Genomic DNA, 17,240 nt, shown 5'->3' with positions numbered 1-17,240 from the left:
ATCTGCATAATTATAAGCAAAGAAATTCTTTATAAGAGATCTGTTAGAACATAATTTTCAAAAGCATTTTAAGAGGGAATTTTTTGGTTTGAGATAACAGAGTTTTCTTCTTTGAAATTGCCAATATACCCAGATCTACTATATACATTGGTTTTGGCTACGCAAAACTACTAAATTAATACGGCAATTAAAAAAAAATAACAAAACTAGACTAGCGAGGGGGAGATTAATGATCAATGCCTAAAATTTTAATTTTTTGTTTTTTGTGTATTTCGACTAAAAGCCGTATATTTATGGCCAGTTTAAAATAATGTCTACGAGTTGAATGTTGGCCCGTACCTTAGTTTGTGACGTCACACATGAAGGTGAGTAATAAAATTATTTTATAGACGCCTTAAGGCCAATTAATCACAGTTTCGGCCTTAGTGCCCTCTGGCATAGATACAGAGACAGAAAGAGAGAGAGAGAGAAAGACAATTGTGAGGAACTAATGTGTGTGTGTGTGCGATTGTCTCCTGCAATCACTTTGCTAAAATGCATACAAATGCCATTTTCAAAATGGCGTCACACAAAAGTGCAAGGAAAACTGCCAAAGCCGCAGAAAACAACAACAACAGCGGTCGAAGAAGAACAGAAAAAAAAAACTGCAATTGGTTGGCTAGTGCAATAAGCAAAAATGGTGAGCGAGGGTTGAGCCCAATTTCGTATTCAGTTCACTTAATGTTTTCCCTCCTTTTTTCGTGCAGTTTTCCGTTTTCGGTTTTCAGTTTTCAATTTCGATTCGAGTTCAGTTTGAGGTTCAGTTTGAGGTTCGCCTTTTTTTTCCAGCAGATAGTTAGGTGGTTGCAATTGCTTTTTGGGGGATTTTCCCTTGAGAGAACTTCACTCAGTGTTCTGAGTTTAATTATATTGCCGATGCTAACGAGAGTTTTGTCGTTGTTGTTGCTTTTGTAGGCGACTCAGCGAACCGTTAATAAGCATTTAATTACTCATTCGTTTTAGTTGGTGGGTGAGTGAGTAAGTGAGTGAGTGACAGAGCAGCGTACGAGGGTGAGGGGTGAATATGAGTGAATGCGAGTGCAAGTGAGAGAGAGAGTGGCTAGAGAGGGAGGGAGGCAGTGTGAGTGAGAGAGAGAGAGAGACGTTTGCTGATTTTGCTGCTGGCATTGCGCCAGCGTCTGGCTACCTTCGCGCAGACGCTTGTCTTAAAAAGGGGGCGGAGTTTTTTTTTATTTTTTTTTTCATTCGTTTTTATTTTATTTTTTTTTTTCTGTCGTCGTCTTCTTCTTAAAGTTTCTAATAGCCCACCCCCACCCACCACAACCACCTGCCCACCCACTTATCTTTACTGGCCTCACTTGCAGCAGCATTTTTTTTTTTTTGCTCCCTTAGTTTTGTCTCGCTGCGTTGCCAGGGCAAATAGAAAAAGAAAAAAAAGTTTCATGTACAATATTTCTTTTTTCTTTCTTTCTTCTCTTTCACCCACTCAGTCCCGCTCTCGCTTGCTCTTTCTCTCTCTCTCTCTCTCTCTCTCTCTTTCTCTGGGTGTATGTTTGCCGCGCGCAAATTGTAGCCATATTGGATTTTCAGCATTTTTTTCCCATATTTTTTGCACTCTGTGACTCAAATGCCGGCGGTTTCGGCTCTCCCTGTGCTGGGCAGGGTTTGGGTGAGGGTGAGGGCGAGGGCGAGGGCGATGGCGAGGGTTGGGGGTATTAAGTCACCCTCATTTGCCAGGGGTGGCTTCGTCTTTCTCCTGCGTTGCTTTCCTTCTTTCTTTCTTTTTTTTTTTTTTGCCCATTTTGTTGCACATAAATTGTATATGGGCTCTGCGTGCATTGATGATGATGATTTGGCATTGGGTGAGAGATGTTGTTGCTATGGGGACTCATTTTTTTGCCTCTTTCTTGATTTAGTTAGTGTTAGTGAGCATGTGTGTGTGTGTGTGTGTGGGTGGGTGGGTGTTGCGAGTGTTGACTTTTCTTTCTGGCAGGGTTGGTTTTTGCCTGTTTCCCTTTTTTTTGTAACCTCGTTTTGGCTCCAGTTCTGGGCATTTTCCCCGCTTTGATTTCAATTTTGAGCGTAACTCGCGTTGTGGTGGGCGGAAGGAGATGGTGAAGGGGGAGCCATTCGCTTCATTAGAAAAAATTGCACGGCAATGGTGGAAGCTGAACGCTGACGTCGACGCTGATGTCGACGCTAGCGTCCTGTGTCCTGCGGTTGATGGTCGCTGCTCCATTTTTATTTTCAAAAAATTTCATATAGGAAAAAAAAGGACGTTAATTTGCATATGTATTATGTGGGTGTGTGTGTGTGCGTGATAGAGGGAGGGTGTGCGTGTGTAGATGGTTTGAATTTCTTTCTTCCTTTTTTTTTTGGCGGTTTGCGCAACCACCAACAACAACAACAACTACAGCAGAAGGCAGGCGGCTGGCAGAAGCTGGGCAGAAGTTTTAACCAGGGCCATGGCCAATGCCACCCCCTTTTCATATGCTTTTTGTTCTTGTTGTTGTTTTCTCTTCTTCTTTTTTTTTTGTTTTTTTGGTTTGTTGTTCTAGATGTGTTGCTGCTGCCGCTGCTGTTGGCTGCGTCGCTGGCCGTCGCCGTTTGTTTGGTCCATCTGAGGCTCAAAATGTGACTATGGGCTCAGGCTCCGTGGTTTATCCTGCCAACTGGCCTTGTGCAGTATCATGACAGCAGCCGCTGTTGCCAGTTCCCAGTTTCCCAGTTAACAGTTGTTGGTTTTTTTTTTTGTTTGTTTGCTGTTTTTTTTGTTGTTTTTTGCGACAAATAAATCTTAGTCATCAACAGACTAGCCAGCGGTTCAGTTTAGTTCAGTTCAGTTCAGTTCAGTCTACCAGTCTCTCCAGTCTCTCGTTTTGCCAAGTGACACTTGCAGCAACAGCAGCAGCGGAACGGCGACAACAACAACAACAACAACAACAACAGCAACGACAACGACTTTGCAACTTGAAATTGATTTATGGCGCAAATTTTATTGTCTGGCCCGGTACTGGGACTGGACACCGGCTGACTCTGGGCCTGACTCTGACTTGGCTTGGTTTGGCTTGGCTTTGCTTGGCTGGTCAGTTTTCAACTTGTTTGCTACTCTAACTGTAAAATGTGCGTATGTGTTGGTGTTGGTGTTGGTGTTGGTGTATTGTGCGCGTGTCATATGCATGCATGTGTGTGGAAGTGTGTGTGTATGTCCATTTTGGTTTTGGCTATGGCTAAAAGCTCTGACATTGACTTTTAGTCACCAAGAGCAGAAACAGAAACAGAAACGGAGACAGAACCAGAGGCAGATGCAGATACATTTCCATATTACATTTACACATAAACATGCTGTGGTTATTTGTTGTTGTCGCAAATGCAAATAGAGATGGTTGCCCCGAACCCCATTCCTCATTTTGTAGAGTGCCAAAATAAACCTTACAACCAAGAACGCGCCAAAAATAAAGAAATTTGGCATAGCTAAAGTATTTTTTTTTCAAAAACTAAAGAAAACTAAAGAAAACAAAAGTTGAAAATGAAACTGTTCTACAATATATAATTTTTTTTGTTGTTTTTCTTTTTTTTTAAGTATGGAAAATTGCAACAAATAAAAAAGAATGAACATTCGAACACTTCTTAAATCTAACTTCAACTCTGGGACCCAAAAAATCACGAAAAACGAGTCCACTCAAATTTTGGGTAAGTTGAAATTCAATTCACTTTTATTTTTAAATTAGAATATAGATATCCATTTTTTTAAGAAATAGTAAGCAACTGCTACTTATTTTTTTTTAATTTTAAGAGGTTTATTTTAATCGAATTTTAGTCTCGATTTTTATAATTCAAAATTAAACACTTTTGAGCTTCAATAAACATTTTACGATATCAAACTGAACCAGAATATTTCATTAATTGAAACAACTAGAATCATTATTCGAGTTTATGCCTTGTGACTTTTTAAATAAATTATTTAATTTTTTTTAAAATAAATTATTTAAAATGACCTTAAAGACAAATCATAATTGTCATTTTAAGTAATAAAAATTAATTTTATAGAATCATAAATTTTTTTTGACTCTTAATACTGATATAAAGAATTTCAATCAACCAAAGATTTTATTTAAAATGATTTATTCGTATATTGATATTAACAATATTAATTTTTTTATAAACAAAAACAAAGATTAATTTTAAAAAAGAAGCAAATCTTAGGAATTTCTAAACATGGGTGCAGCCCGCAAGGTGAGGGAGCCCAAATTTAAAACAGTTCCATCTAAAAGTTTCTTTACAATTTTATAAGACTCAAGCCGTCTAATTTCTAACATGAAGAATTACTGCTTAATTTTCCACAAACATTTTCCGTTCAACACTCAAAAGACATAATCCTAGAGGTTTAAAAGAAACGCTTTTCTCCAGTTACTACGACTCTAGACTCACTATTAAAACGTGACTCTCCCATTGTCAAGGGCAATCAAGTCTTAACCTTTCAATCGTTGAGCTTCTTTTTAATATTTGGGGTAAAATGTGAACTTAGGAATCCATAGTTCCTGAGCTTCGCTAGATTTTGGAATGAAAGATTTTTCTCTATGAAAACTTTGTACCGCATAAAGGCAATAAAATTCTTTAATGTCTTTTGTCTTTTGTCTTGATTTCGTCCTAAAGGAACAAATAGTAAAAATTTAATTGTGTTTCTCTTTAGGAATCTTTGTTTTTAACAAACAATTTATAGATTTCAAATATTGCTTTCAATATTCTGATGCTATGCGTTAACATTCTTGAAGATATTATTAGAAATTATTTGTTACATTGCGTTCAATTTAAACCTTAGGGGGAGGGAGGCAGCTACCTGTCTAAAACTGCTGCAAATTACAATAGATGAACATCCGAATGGAAGACGCATCTGAAAAACCCCAAAGTCGAGGAACTCGATGGTGAAACCCGTTTATTATTCCTTATTACTTCAATTACTAGTCAACATAATATCTTTCCCATCAAAGCTTAAGAATAATTTTAAACCATTTTTGCATCTGTTAAAACAGACACTGAAATGAAAGCAGCATAACACATATCATTATAAGGGCTAATTCAATACCTTTCGAAACAATACAGTCACTAGATATGTACATATATAGGAAGATTTGAATCATGTGTCTTAAACTGCAGAGGCCTTCAACTATATAATAGGTATGAATAAGGGACTTTCAATGTGTACAATAAGTACGGCATTTGTGTATGTGAAGATATTTAAATACACAGTGGGTGTTTAAGATGAAATCGTAGTGTTTTTTTGACTTAAAAATTAAAACATCTTTAAATAGGTTTTGTAGCGTTGGGTTAGAAATATCAGAGAGTGAATAAAAGGTTGTGAAAAGTGTTTTTGTAAGGTTCATAAATTTCGTCAACGGCTTAAAACTAGCTTAAGAAATATTAACGGATTTCACCATAACTACAACTCGGAGGCTTACCTAATGCCATTTATTATTCTAAACTAGTGTTATAAGTTTATAACAATAGTTACTGTTTTAGCTTATGTGTGGATAACTAAATGAAATTCAATATTTATGTTCAACTCGTCTATACTCCATTTCATCAGGATGTGCATCCTTATTGTTCATTATTTCAGTCTTCCAAAGTTTTTCATATGTTAGTCTACTGAGTTTCGGATATTTATGAATTCCATCAGTTTATCATTATCTCAATACCATTTGTGGTGCTGCCCACTTCATTTGTTTTATCGACTGGCAATACTTTTAATTTCTTAATGGCAAAATTCAGCCCAGAGTCCAATCTCAGTAGTAACTGCTGCTGCTGCTGCTGTTGGTGCACCTGCGTGCCATTAAATAAATAAATAAAAAACAGAGAAAAAAAATGTAAAGGAAAAAAAGAAACGAAATCCGTGATATTTTTAACGCTTCCACCAAAACTTTTGGCATGTCTCTCACGACTATCGAATTAAATTGATATTTTTCTTTTCTTTTTTTTTTTGGTTATTGTTTTCTGCTACCTCAATATTGATATTTCATCAGTTGCAGACGCAATCCCACAGTCGTGGCCAAAAGTTTATTTTAAAATACATTTGTGTGGACTCGCTCTGTGCGAGTCCCTGAGTGTGCTGTTGTTGCAGTCAGTGGACGAGTCTTCATTGTATGGTCTTTGGTTAAAGCGCATTATGGGTATTACGTTGGGCCCAGCCGCTTATCAAGGACCACTTAAAAACCGCCCCACAGAGACATGGATCCCATCCTTTTAGCCAGTAAGTGGAGCTGTTTTCAAGAGGTGGTGAGGCGGTGAGGTGGTGAGGTGGTTGGACAGACAATATTCAATTCAAAAACTGGACTGACGGGACTCTCGGGCGTAAACAGAGACAAGTTGTAGAGTGAGTGCAAAAAAAGGGAAACGGAACACAGTGACGGGGTGAAGATAAACAACAGCAGCAGCAACAACAACAACAACAATACACAAATAGCAAGTGAAATGTCTGTTCCTATACATACATACATACATACATACATACATATGTATATACAGACATATATGTATGTATTTATGATGCTGCATAAAGTTGCGAGAGTTTCGCAAAGCGGTTGCACGTGTCGAGGACAGGCAACCAGCCAACAACCTAGGCAATTTGTGTGTGCATTTATTTTGACCCATTTTCAATTTTTCTCAACACCCCCAATGTCCTCATACGCACACACACACACACACACATACACGAACACTCCCTTCACCAAACACTGTTAATTAATTTAATTCTCATTCCGTCGGTCTCATCACTTTAATGGCATTCCAAACTCACAAGTTCTCAATCAGTTTCAATTTGAAGTGCCTGGCCAAAATAGACGAGCCAAGCAATCCTTTTTCTCTAATTTTTACGCCTTATCATTGTGTCCTTTATGCACAATTTTTTTTTTCTTTTCATCAGCAACTTTTGCTTTGTGCTCTTTGTCTCCTTAAATCTCCAACTCGTTATTTTTTTCAAGTTCTTCCCCTTTCCTTTTAGCTTTTCTTTTAGTGCTTTTAATTTTCAGCTGATTTTTTGATTAATGCTTAAACGGCTGCTCCTTTTTTTCGGTGTGTCCTTTTTATTTGCATAAAAGGACCAAGCACTTTAATTAGAAACACTGAGACCAAAACCAAAAGAGAAATGGCTAAAAGATGCCTTGTCTAGGAGAGTTGCTTTGGCGAGGGGAGAGGGGAGGAAGGCTGCCGCCCTTCATTTAGAAGTTTCTCATTTTCTTCTGCACTCATTATGCTGAGTTCTTTGCCCGGATTCTTGGGGTTTTTTTCTCTACGTTTTTACGTTTTTGGCCGTTTTGTTTGTCATTTATAAATTGGAAAACTTTTCTTAAGCAAATTATGCCATTTTTTTTGCCACGGACAACGAACCCTTTTTATATGAAATTTTTCCATCCATTTTTGCCGTCATTTTTCCATTTGGGGAAATTTGCTAAGCTTTATTTTTGTGCCAGAAAAAGGGGCAAAGGGGGCGCAAGCAGGGCAGGGTAAAATATCTGTGGCACAATCAGTCCAACTGCTGCTACGGCTGCTGCTACCCCTGCTGAGATAGTTGTCCTTCGTCTTATGTCCTACAATGGCAAACAAATTAAAGCAGGATTATCATGCTCAGCATCGTTCCTCACTGGTTTCTTTTTGTTTTTTAACCCTTTTATTTCTTGTCTCGAACATTTCATCGCTCAGCTGACGTTTCTCAACGCTGCCGTCTGCTGCTGCTGCTGCTGCTTTACTTTTTTTTACGCATTTCCTTTAACGCTTTTGGATTTGTTTTTGAAGATAGATATAGTATAGGGTATAGTAATATCAGAACGAACGAAACACACGGCATTGAGGTAGGCAAGGGTTCCCAGGTTCCTGTCCGTTTCTTTTGGTGACGACTTTTGCATCCGCCTTTACCTCTCTCGATCTCACTTTCTGCTGGTGCATTCAACTTTTATATCTTTGATTTATTGCTCCCTCTTCACTTCTTTCTGTGTGTGTGTGTGTTTTTTCCTGGCTGAGAATCGAAATCGGCATCGCCATTGCCATCGGAATCTCAGAGTCTGAATCTGAATCTCAATGAAAGCGAAACAATGACGAGCCCTTGCCCCTGTTTTTTTTTTTGTGTTTTTTTTTTGTCTTTTGCTGTGTTCCTTGTTCTTCATCTTGTGTGTGTGTGTGTGTGTGTGTTGCACATTTGGTTTGTTTGTTTGTTCGCTTTGCTTTACTTGGCTTGTCCTGTCCCCGTTGTGTATTATGTAGGTCTATAGGCTAACCAACTGAAGGCACTTTCAGTTTTGCCTGGCTATTCCCTCTCAGATCTTCTGCTGCTGCTTCTTATGATGTAATAAATATGTCCCTTTGTTTATGTCTTTTTCCTTCCTCCACTTGCTGTTGCCCCCCGTCAGTCACTCGCTCTCTGTCTCTCTCTTGTTCTTTGAATGATGAGAAAAATGGAACATGTGTTGATTGAGAAACAGGGATAGACAGAGAGAGAGAGAGAGAGAGAGATACACAAATCTCTGTTGATTAGTGAGAAAATAAATGCTCGTCTATTTTGTGGTCAGCCTCTGATTATGTAATAAAGATAAGCACATGGGCCAAAGGAAAAATAAAAAATTATATTTCAACAAGTGTGTGTGTGTGTGTGTGTTTGTTGCCGGATGTAGCTGCATGTAATTAGCAGTGTGTTAGGGTCGCCAGTCGGAGGCGTGTCTGACATATCTAGAGAAAAACACATTTCATTGATAGAGTGAGAAAGAGAGGGAGAGAGGAAGAGACCAAGAGAAGCTGGCAAAACTTTTCCAAAATAAAAAAGTTTTATTTTTTTTCGTACCTTTTTGTTGCCAAAAAAAGTAGACCACAAATTGTTGGTTAAACACACACACAAAATTGGTTGCCTCAGGTTATTTGGTAAGTGGGTGACTGTATCAAGTATACGTCACGTTGCTTGCTTTTGCTGTGTGTGGTAAAATTCCATCCATTTGATTGAATTGTGCATATTTGCATCACATTTTGTTGCCATTTTAATTATGGCATACATATACGTAGAGGTATATACCCACAATTAACATTGTTCAAGTGTTGGGTGGGTGAGAGTGGTTGAATGTGTTTGGCATGGTGTTTTGGGTGGTTTGCTTGAGTGAGTTTGGTGGGAAAACTCACTCACTCACTCTAAAAAAAAACAAAAAGTAAAAAGAAAAAATGTATATATACGTTCCCCTTTTTTCATGTGCTTTTGTTGGTTTTTGTTCTTTGAATTTCTCAATGTTTTTTCTATGTGCAGTCATGCGCATATCAAGTTGAGCGTTTTGATCATGGAGACCACAAACGAGACAGGAATAGAGAGAGAGACGGAGAGAGGGAGTGAGAGAGGGAGAAGGAGAAGAAAAAATAAGGAAAGAGGTATATTGTAGTTATCCCCCACTACCACCCATTGCCATCTCACCTATATACATACATACATACATGTGTACCCCTTCCTTATATTATACCCTTCACCGCTGTGTCGAGAGACGTCGCTTTTTGGCTGAGCACGTAGGCGCATCAAAAGGAAATGTCAGTCAGGCGCCAAGCCCACAAACAGCAACAACAGCAACAGCAACAACCACGACAATAACAGCTGAGCAACATTTCAACGAGTTTGCTCAGAGTCGGTTCTAGGGCTAATCCAAAATCCTGTGCCAAAACACGTGCAAGTAACCTACACACACACACACGCACACAGAGTCAAACTGTGGTGAATTTATATTGTGGTGGGCTACAAAACCACAAAAGCCAAGCAGCAGCAGCAACAGCAGCAGCAGAAACAGCAACAGCAGCAACATGTTGCGATTGCCATTCTGCTGCAGCTGCTGGCAAAATTGCAATTTCACACACACAATACTGGAGTACATATATATATATATATATCAAATATATATATATACACTATATATATATTTGCGTGTGTGTTGGTGTAAACACACTCAGACTCAGTCGGACCAAAGCTGCCACTGACATCGCCTTGCCTTTGCCTTTGCCTTTACCGTTCCGCCTCGATTTTGTGTGAGTCGCTTTTTAGCCGCCAGTTGCCAATTGCGGCATTCGCTTTTTGGCTTTCGTGCCGCGCGGACAGAACAATCACTAGAGAGAGAGAAAAAGAGATTGGCGACTTGAGAATAGCGAAAGAGACCAACAGTCAGGCAGAGAACTCCTTCATTTTGGCACATATTAAGCAAAACTTTCGCGTTCAAGATCTAATTTTTGCGTGTCCTGGCCCACAAAACCAAAGAGATAGCTTCAGTTTACTTTTAGACACAAAGTATATAAATAAACATATATATTTATTTGTTTTTTTTTTTGTTGTTGCTGTTTTTTTTCTGGCGACGGCAATTCACAATGAGCAATATTTCCTTTTTTTTTTGCGTTCTATGAACTAAATCAAATAAATAAAAAAAAAACAACAACATTTCGTGTGCGAAAAGAAAGTCAAATGTTTTTTTTTTTCAAAACATAAACAAAACTCAGTCAAAAAAAGAAGTGAACAATTTTTTTTTTGTTTGTTGCTATAAATAATTACAAAATGTGTTGTTGTTGTTTTTATTGTGTGCAAAACGTGGCGAGAATTTATTGGTGAGTTTTAATTTTAATTTTAATTTAATCTTATACTATGTGTTAATCATTTTAGTGCTCTCCACATTGAAATGAGACATTTTGTAAACTCTTTTTATTTAGTTAAAATGATTTTAATTTAAAATATTATTTAAAATATATTTTAAAAGCCTTTTTTATTTGAACTATTTGGTCTATTAAACTTTGATTATAAATGAAGTTATCTTAATTTAAGATGTGATCAATGTGAAAATTTATTTCCTAGAACTTTTTCTTTTCCGAAAAAAAATCTAAACAATTTTTCTTGCAAGATTTTTCTTATGTATGTAAATGACTTCCGATGAATTTTCTAAGCAATTTACTAGCAAGTGAACACAAAAAGCTTTTGCTAATTAAATTACCTGACTAACACAGTTGCTAACTATTTATAATTAGTAGGTAAAAAAAATATGAAATATTTGTCGCACATTTTTCTTGGAATTGAATACATACTAAAGGTCATTGCCAAATTTGTACAATTAAAATTAATTTGTTGAAAGTCTAATTATATGTCAAAGTTTATGTAGTTTGAGAAATGGAAAACAAGTAAAGAAAATTACAAACTTTAATTAATTAAAAATAAAACAAAAAACGGCTTCATTTATTTTAGTTATCTAACATGGACTAAAATAAGTAAACAATTTTTATTGCAAATAACTAGATAAATAGATATTTCATCAGTTAAATTGAGTTGTTTCTCAGCTTATTTAAGTTTAAAAGGAAAAAAGCTTTTTTGTTTGAATTATTATTCGTATTTTATGTAATTGTGTGAATGACAAAATCTTAAGCAAATATCTAATCAAGTTTACGAAAATGTCGAAATGTCAAAAAACTTTGAAAAGTTTTTGTTTTCTGTTGCTATTCTTCCGGATGCAACTGCACAACGTCAAGTTTATATATATGTACATACATTCTCCACTTAGCTGAACAACTTCTATATACATACATATGGGGCCCAGTGCATTTACAGAGTTATTGTTGTTGATTGTGATGGTGTTTCAGTCAAGTCAGATTCACATTCACATTCACTTCAGCAACTAACTACATACTTACGGGTTTACGAACTATAATCGTCAGCTTCCTTTTGACCAACGCGCCAGGGCGCTGCTTCCTGCACGACAGTCAGCTAGAGGCAAGATGCAATGGCAAGCCAAACCTATCTATCTATCTAGCTATCTGACTACCTACCTACATACATTTACTTCTTCTCTCTTTGTCTCACTCACCCCCTCTATCTGTGTTTCTTGGTTTCTGAAAACTGTCTAATATAATTTTGAAATAACTCAACTAAGCAAACTTAACTGAAAAAGTGGCCCATCAAAATGCCAAAACCAAGTTAGAAAACAAAATGTTTTGCAGACGTGTCTAAGCGATGATGGTGGAGGAGGAGGATGCGGAGAGACAGAAAGATCGTTCATTTGGCCATGGCCACACCAGGGCAACAACTACAAGACACACACACACACACACACACATACACACAGAGATGGAGAGAAAGAGAGCAAGAGACTGCAACGTGGAAAAAAAGGGATAAGCCGGAAAGCAACACGGAACCCAAATTAATACAATAATTGAAGCCAATTTAGTGTAATTTTCTTCAATTTCAAGTTGTTGTTGTTTCTGTTCCTGTTGTTGCTGTTGCTGTTGTTGGTTTTGCTGTCTAGCCATTGACTTTGCCAACTATTATCGCATTTGTTTGGCATTTGCTATCCCTTGCGGGCAGCCTCTATAGTATATATAAATGTATATATGTATATACATAAATATATAAACCCCTTCATCCTATCAATGTATAGACTCGATGTATATATGCCACGTATCTCTCTCTCTCTTACTCATTCGTAGTTAATCTGCCCAGCAAGTTAATTTGCCCGCGTGCCTGGTAAGCAGCCGTTCATCCGTCTGTCCAACGAGGGGCAGAGAGAGAGAGAAAGAGCGAGAGAATCCAGCTAGTTCTCCATTTCAGTCAACTGGCTACCACACCCAAAGTATTTATTTGCACATTTTATTGTTCTCTGTCTCCCGGTCTGCCCCCCTCCCCCCCACCAAAGTCAAAGCCAAACGCAGTGCCCTATCTTTGTCTTTAACTGGCATTTTATTAGTCGACCAAGTCCCAGACCCAGTCCAACTTCCAGTCCATTCTCAGTCAGTGTCTCTAATTAAATTAAAAGCCAGACCTTACCTTACCTTACCTTACCATGCTTTAGCTTTAGTTTTACTTTACTTAGACCTATTCAAGACACACAAACACACACACACACACACACTTAATGTGCTCCAGGTGAAAGTGGGAAAGTACTGGCCACTGCATCCCATTCAGATCCCTTTCTCTTATGCGATCTTCTCACATTAGTTTAGTTTATTTTTGTTTTGGTTTTTTTCGGTTAAATCGTTTTCTAAAAACAATAAAAGCCTAAAAACTTTACTCTGCTCGTTAAAATTCTTCACTTAAAGAGCCAATAAATAAAAAAAAAACAGACCTCAATTGTAGTTAAGTGAAATGAAAAATGCCAAGGAATCATTTTTCAACGTTTTTTTTCGTCTATAATAATCCAATTTTGTTTTAAGTTTAGATTTAGCTAATTTATGACAAGCTTTAAGTTATTGGCTTTATACCTAAAAATTCGATGGTAATTTTAATTAGTTTAGACCAGAGACGGACTTGTGATTCCACTACCATAAGAAATAAGAATAATAAAAAAAATTCTACAAAGTACATATAATTATTTTTGATTAATATTGTTTATCTGGCATTGAGATTGTGACAATTATACATTTTTCAATAGAACTATTATTACTTTACTTTAAAGTAATTAACAAAGTTAAAGTAATTAATATGCTGTTTAAACAAAAATTTATTCTGTTCAACTTATTAAACTTTACCTAAAACAAACAAACATTTAATTCAAATCATTTTTGAAAACATAAATCAACCATTTAACATAGAAAGAACCTTTCGAATAAGATTCGGGCGCAAGCCCCCAGCTGGACCAAAAATCACCTTGAACCAAAACTACACCGGAGGTTTTCTTCGCCAAGGCTGTTAGATCACCCAACATGACTGCTACAACCAGTCCTAGTGTATCCTTCGCTAGTGTGCTCCGAACTGGACAGACGGAGCCCGCGAAAGAGACCCCGTCTCTCCACCATCTACAGAATCCGCAACCTAGCGCACCAGAGCTTGGCCAGCAAACTCCAAGTGGTTTAGAGGCCCTATTAATCTCGAAACAAAACCTTGTAAAATAAGCCTTCAAAAATACTTTACCACTAAAATTTATTTAGATTATGACCTTTTTGGAAATTTAAAACAAACCTTGCTATTAACCATAAGAAGAGGTACTACAATAATTTTAACTTTGCTTTTCGCTTCGCTTAGTTGCAATTCTCAACTAGTTTTAACTTTAAAGTCATATGTCTATTGCAATTCTGTAGTTCTTTAGCAAAAATCTATTGATGATAAAACTTGATTGTTTTTTAAATGGTTATACAGACAAGCTACTCATGTTTTTAAAATAATCAAATGCATGGCTTTTCATTCAAATTTACAAGCTTCTAGAATCCTTCTTTCTATATTCCCAAACTGTTGTCAACAATTTTTATACCCTTGCAAAAAGGGTATATTAATTTTGGTCAGAAGTGTGCAACGCATAGAAGGAAGCATCTCCGACCATATAAAGTATATATATTCTTGATCAGCACGACGAGACGAGTTCAAATAGCCATGTCCGTCCGTCAGTCCGTCCGTCCGTCTGGATCAACGCAAACTCCTCCTAGACCGTAAGAGCTACAGAGCTGAAATTTTGCATGTAGGCTTCTATATACTGCAGGCGTTGTATATCTCGGATTCAGCCGGATCGGATCACTATATCATATAGCTCCCATACAAACGCCAAAGTCACGAACAGTGACTTTTCTTAATAACTTCGTTATTTTTTGAGCTATTGTCGTGAAATTTAATATTGGTGAGTTAATTACACATATAAACGACTATGCCAAATTTGATCAAGATCGGGTGACTATATCATATAGCTCCCATAGGAACGATCTTTCGAAAACAGTGACTTTTGTCAATTATTTCGTTACTTTTGAAGCAATTGTCATAAAAATTTATATTTCTCAGTTTAGCATAACTATTAATGACTGTGCCAAATTTGATTAAGATCGGGCGACTATATCATATAGCTCCCATAGAAACAATCGGTGGTGAACAGTGACTTTGATCAATAACTTCGTTATTTCCTAAGCCGTTCTTTCGCAAATATTAGACCTTTTACTCAAAAAACTTGCAAGGGTATACAAACTTTGAAGCGGTCAAAGTTAGCCCCGGCCCTCTGGTTTATACCTTCAAAAGAAACTCTAAAAAAAACACATTAAATTCAAGGGTTTAGTTCTTCTTTGCAATGATCAAATGTAACATTCTCTGCGAAACACTTGCAAATATGTTCAACAACATTTAAGTGCTCTGGCAAATGGCTTGCTATAGTTAAGAGAAGTAAATTTACGTAGTGTATGGAAGCCAAAATAATCATATTGCAAAATCTCTGTGTCATATCAGATTTCTCATTTGTAAAAACATTTTAGACAGAGGGGTGCAATACATATAGAGAAGTACGTATGTCCAACTATATAAAGCTTACATATCTTTATATACATATGTATATATATATATACGTACATATGTATTTGTACTCTTGATCAACACGACGAGATAAGTTTATAGAGCTCATTCGTCTTTCTGTCTTTCTCTTAATCTTATCAATGCAAACTCCTTCTAGATCGTTAAAGCCAAACTGCATGCATTTTACATTTTAGGCATTATACTATATAGATCCGTAGGAGCAATCAGTCTAAAACACTGAGAGTTAGTGTTAACTTTGTTATTTCCTTAGCGATTATAATATGTTTTGCCACTTCGACTTGCAAGGGTATACAAACTTCGGCACTGAAGAATTCAGCCACGGCCCTCTGATTTTTTTAATCAACCCACACATAGAAGCACACAGCTAAAGAATAAATCAAAGACCAAAGACCATACACAGAATGAGAGTGAGAGAGATAGCAAACAAAAAAATGCATAATCTGAAATTCAAATATATATTTTTGTTGCTGCCGTTGTTGTTGTTCTTGTTGTTGCTGGTTTTCGCCAAATTGTTTTCATTTATGTTTGTGTTGATTTTTGGTGCCCATTTTGCCTTCCTTCAGTTGCCGCTGCTGTTGTAAATTTGTAATTTGAAAAACATCACCGCAAACTGTCAAAATGCTCTGACATTTACAAATTATTTCGCTGGCAGCGGCAACGGCACCACTCCGCTGCACCACATTGCTGCCGATGGTGGTGCAACAGCAGCAGCAGCGGCGCAAGTTTGACGCTTTTTTTTTTTTTTGAAATGCGAAATGGAAGCGGTCGCCGTTAATTTGCGTCAACGGGCTAATAAAGTTTTGCCCCGTTTACCGTATCTTTTTCTCATATTTTTGTTTTTTTGTTTGATTTTGCCTTCGGGTAGCCAAAAAAAGGAAAAAGAAAAAAGAGAGCGACAAAGTTGCCATAATGGCTAATGCAGCGTATAAGAATCTATATCTATATATGTATATGTATGAATTTCTATATGATGTTGTTGCTAACTAAATTGCATGCCAAGCTAATTTGCCAATGCAAATGATATGAGACATATTGGCAACGATGACTGAAACTGACTGAGACGGAGACGACTGAGACGTAAGAGACCTGAGAAGAAACCTGACATTTCAATAGTATGACCAAAAAGGCATAGATGCAGATACAGGTATTAAATATATACCTATATATCTACCTACCTACCTACCTATACTATGTAGATGAAGAAAATGTTGGCATATTCAGAGTGAAACTTCCGTTCTTCCTTCAGTTGCCATTAATTGCATTTGATTGAGCACCCAAAGCCACAAGCAAGCGACGACGACGACGACGGCGATGATGATGATGAAGAAGAGGAAGGTATCAATGAACTTACCTTACCTGAGTATAAGAATGAGTTGAGTTGAGTAAAGACGAAGATGTAGCCTCATAGCTGCGGGCCATGCAACCGAATAAGTGAAGATCGTTGAATAAGTGTGGGCCTCGCCTCACCTCACCTCATCACATCTCATCTCATTTCACTACCCCATTGCATTTTCATTTTCCATTCCCACTCCCAATTCCCTTATTTTCCCTCTCTCTCTCTCTCTCTCCTTCCACCAAATAACACTCTATAACGCCACTCTTATTGGCCTCCTCATTCTTTTAAGAGTCCATTGCGCAAGGTGCAAATTCCCAGCATAGATTCATAGATTGAGCCCTCTTTTGGTGTTTGGCTTAAAAGAACCTTCTCATCTACCTGTATGCAGCTGCTGCTGCTGCCGTCTTCTTTGCCTGGTTTATAGCCTGTGCCTTGCGGCTGCGTGTCTAGGAGTGCCCGCAACTAATAGCTGAAGAATATCTCAGCAAGACAACGTAGCCAACCATCCAACCAACCAAACAACAACACCAACAATAATAAAAGAGAAAAAAATGAATTATGATTTGACGGTAGGCATTTAATGGATGGCCATGGATCTTTGACTTCTTTTTTTTTTTAGTTTTTTTTTTGTTTTTGGCTTGT

General features: G+C 37.3%; 1 long non-coding RNA gene across 1 annotated transcript in view; it reads left to right on the top strand.

Annotated features, from left to right (window-relative positions):
* Positions 1–3,589: 3,589 nt before the first annotated feature.
* Positions 3,590–17,240, top strand: part of LOC111519104 — a 47,156-nt gene continuing 33,505 nt past the window's right edge. The window contains exon 1 of the long non-coding RNA XR_002724246.2: positions 3,590–3,693. This is a non-coding gene — a long non-coding RNA (uncharacterized LOC111519104). The remainder of the gene's footprint in view (positions 3,694–17,240) is intronic.

The sequence above is a fragment of the Drosophila willistoni genome (genome assembly GCF_018902025.1).
Source record: "Drosophila willistoni isolate 14030-0811.24 chromosome XR unlocalized genomic scaffold, UCI_dwil_1.1 Seg143, whole genome shotgun sequence".
NCBI lineage: Eukaryota > Metazoa > Arthropoda > Insecta > Diptera > Drosophilidae > Drosophila > Drosophila willistoni.
Note: the sequence above shows the minus strand (reverse complement) of the source record. Positions and strands in the feature narration are given on the sequence as shown.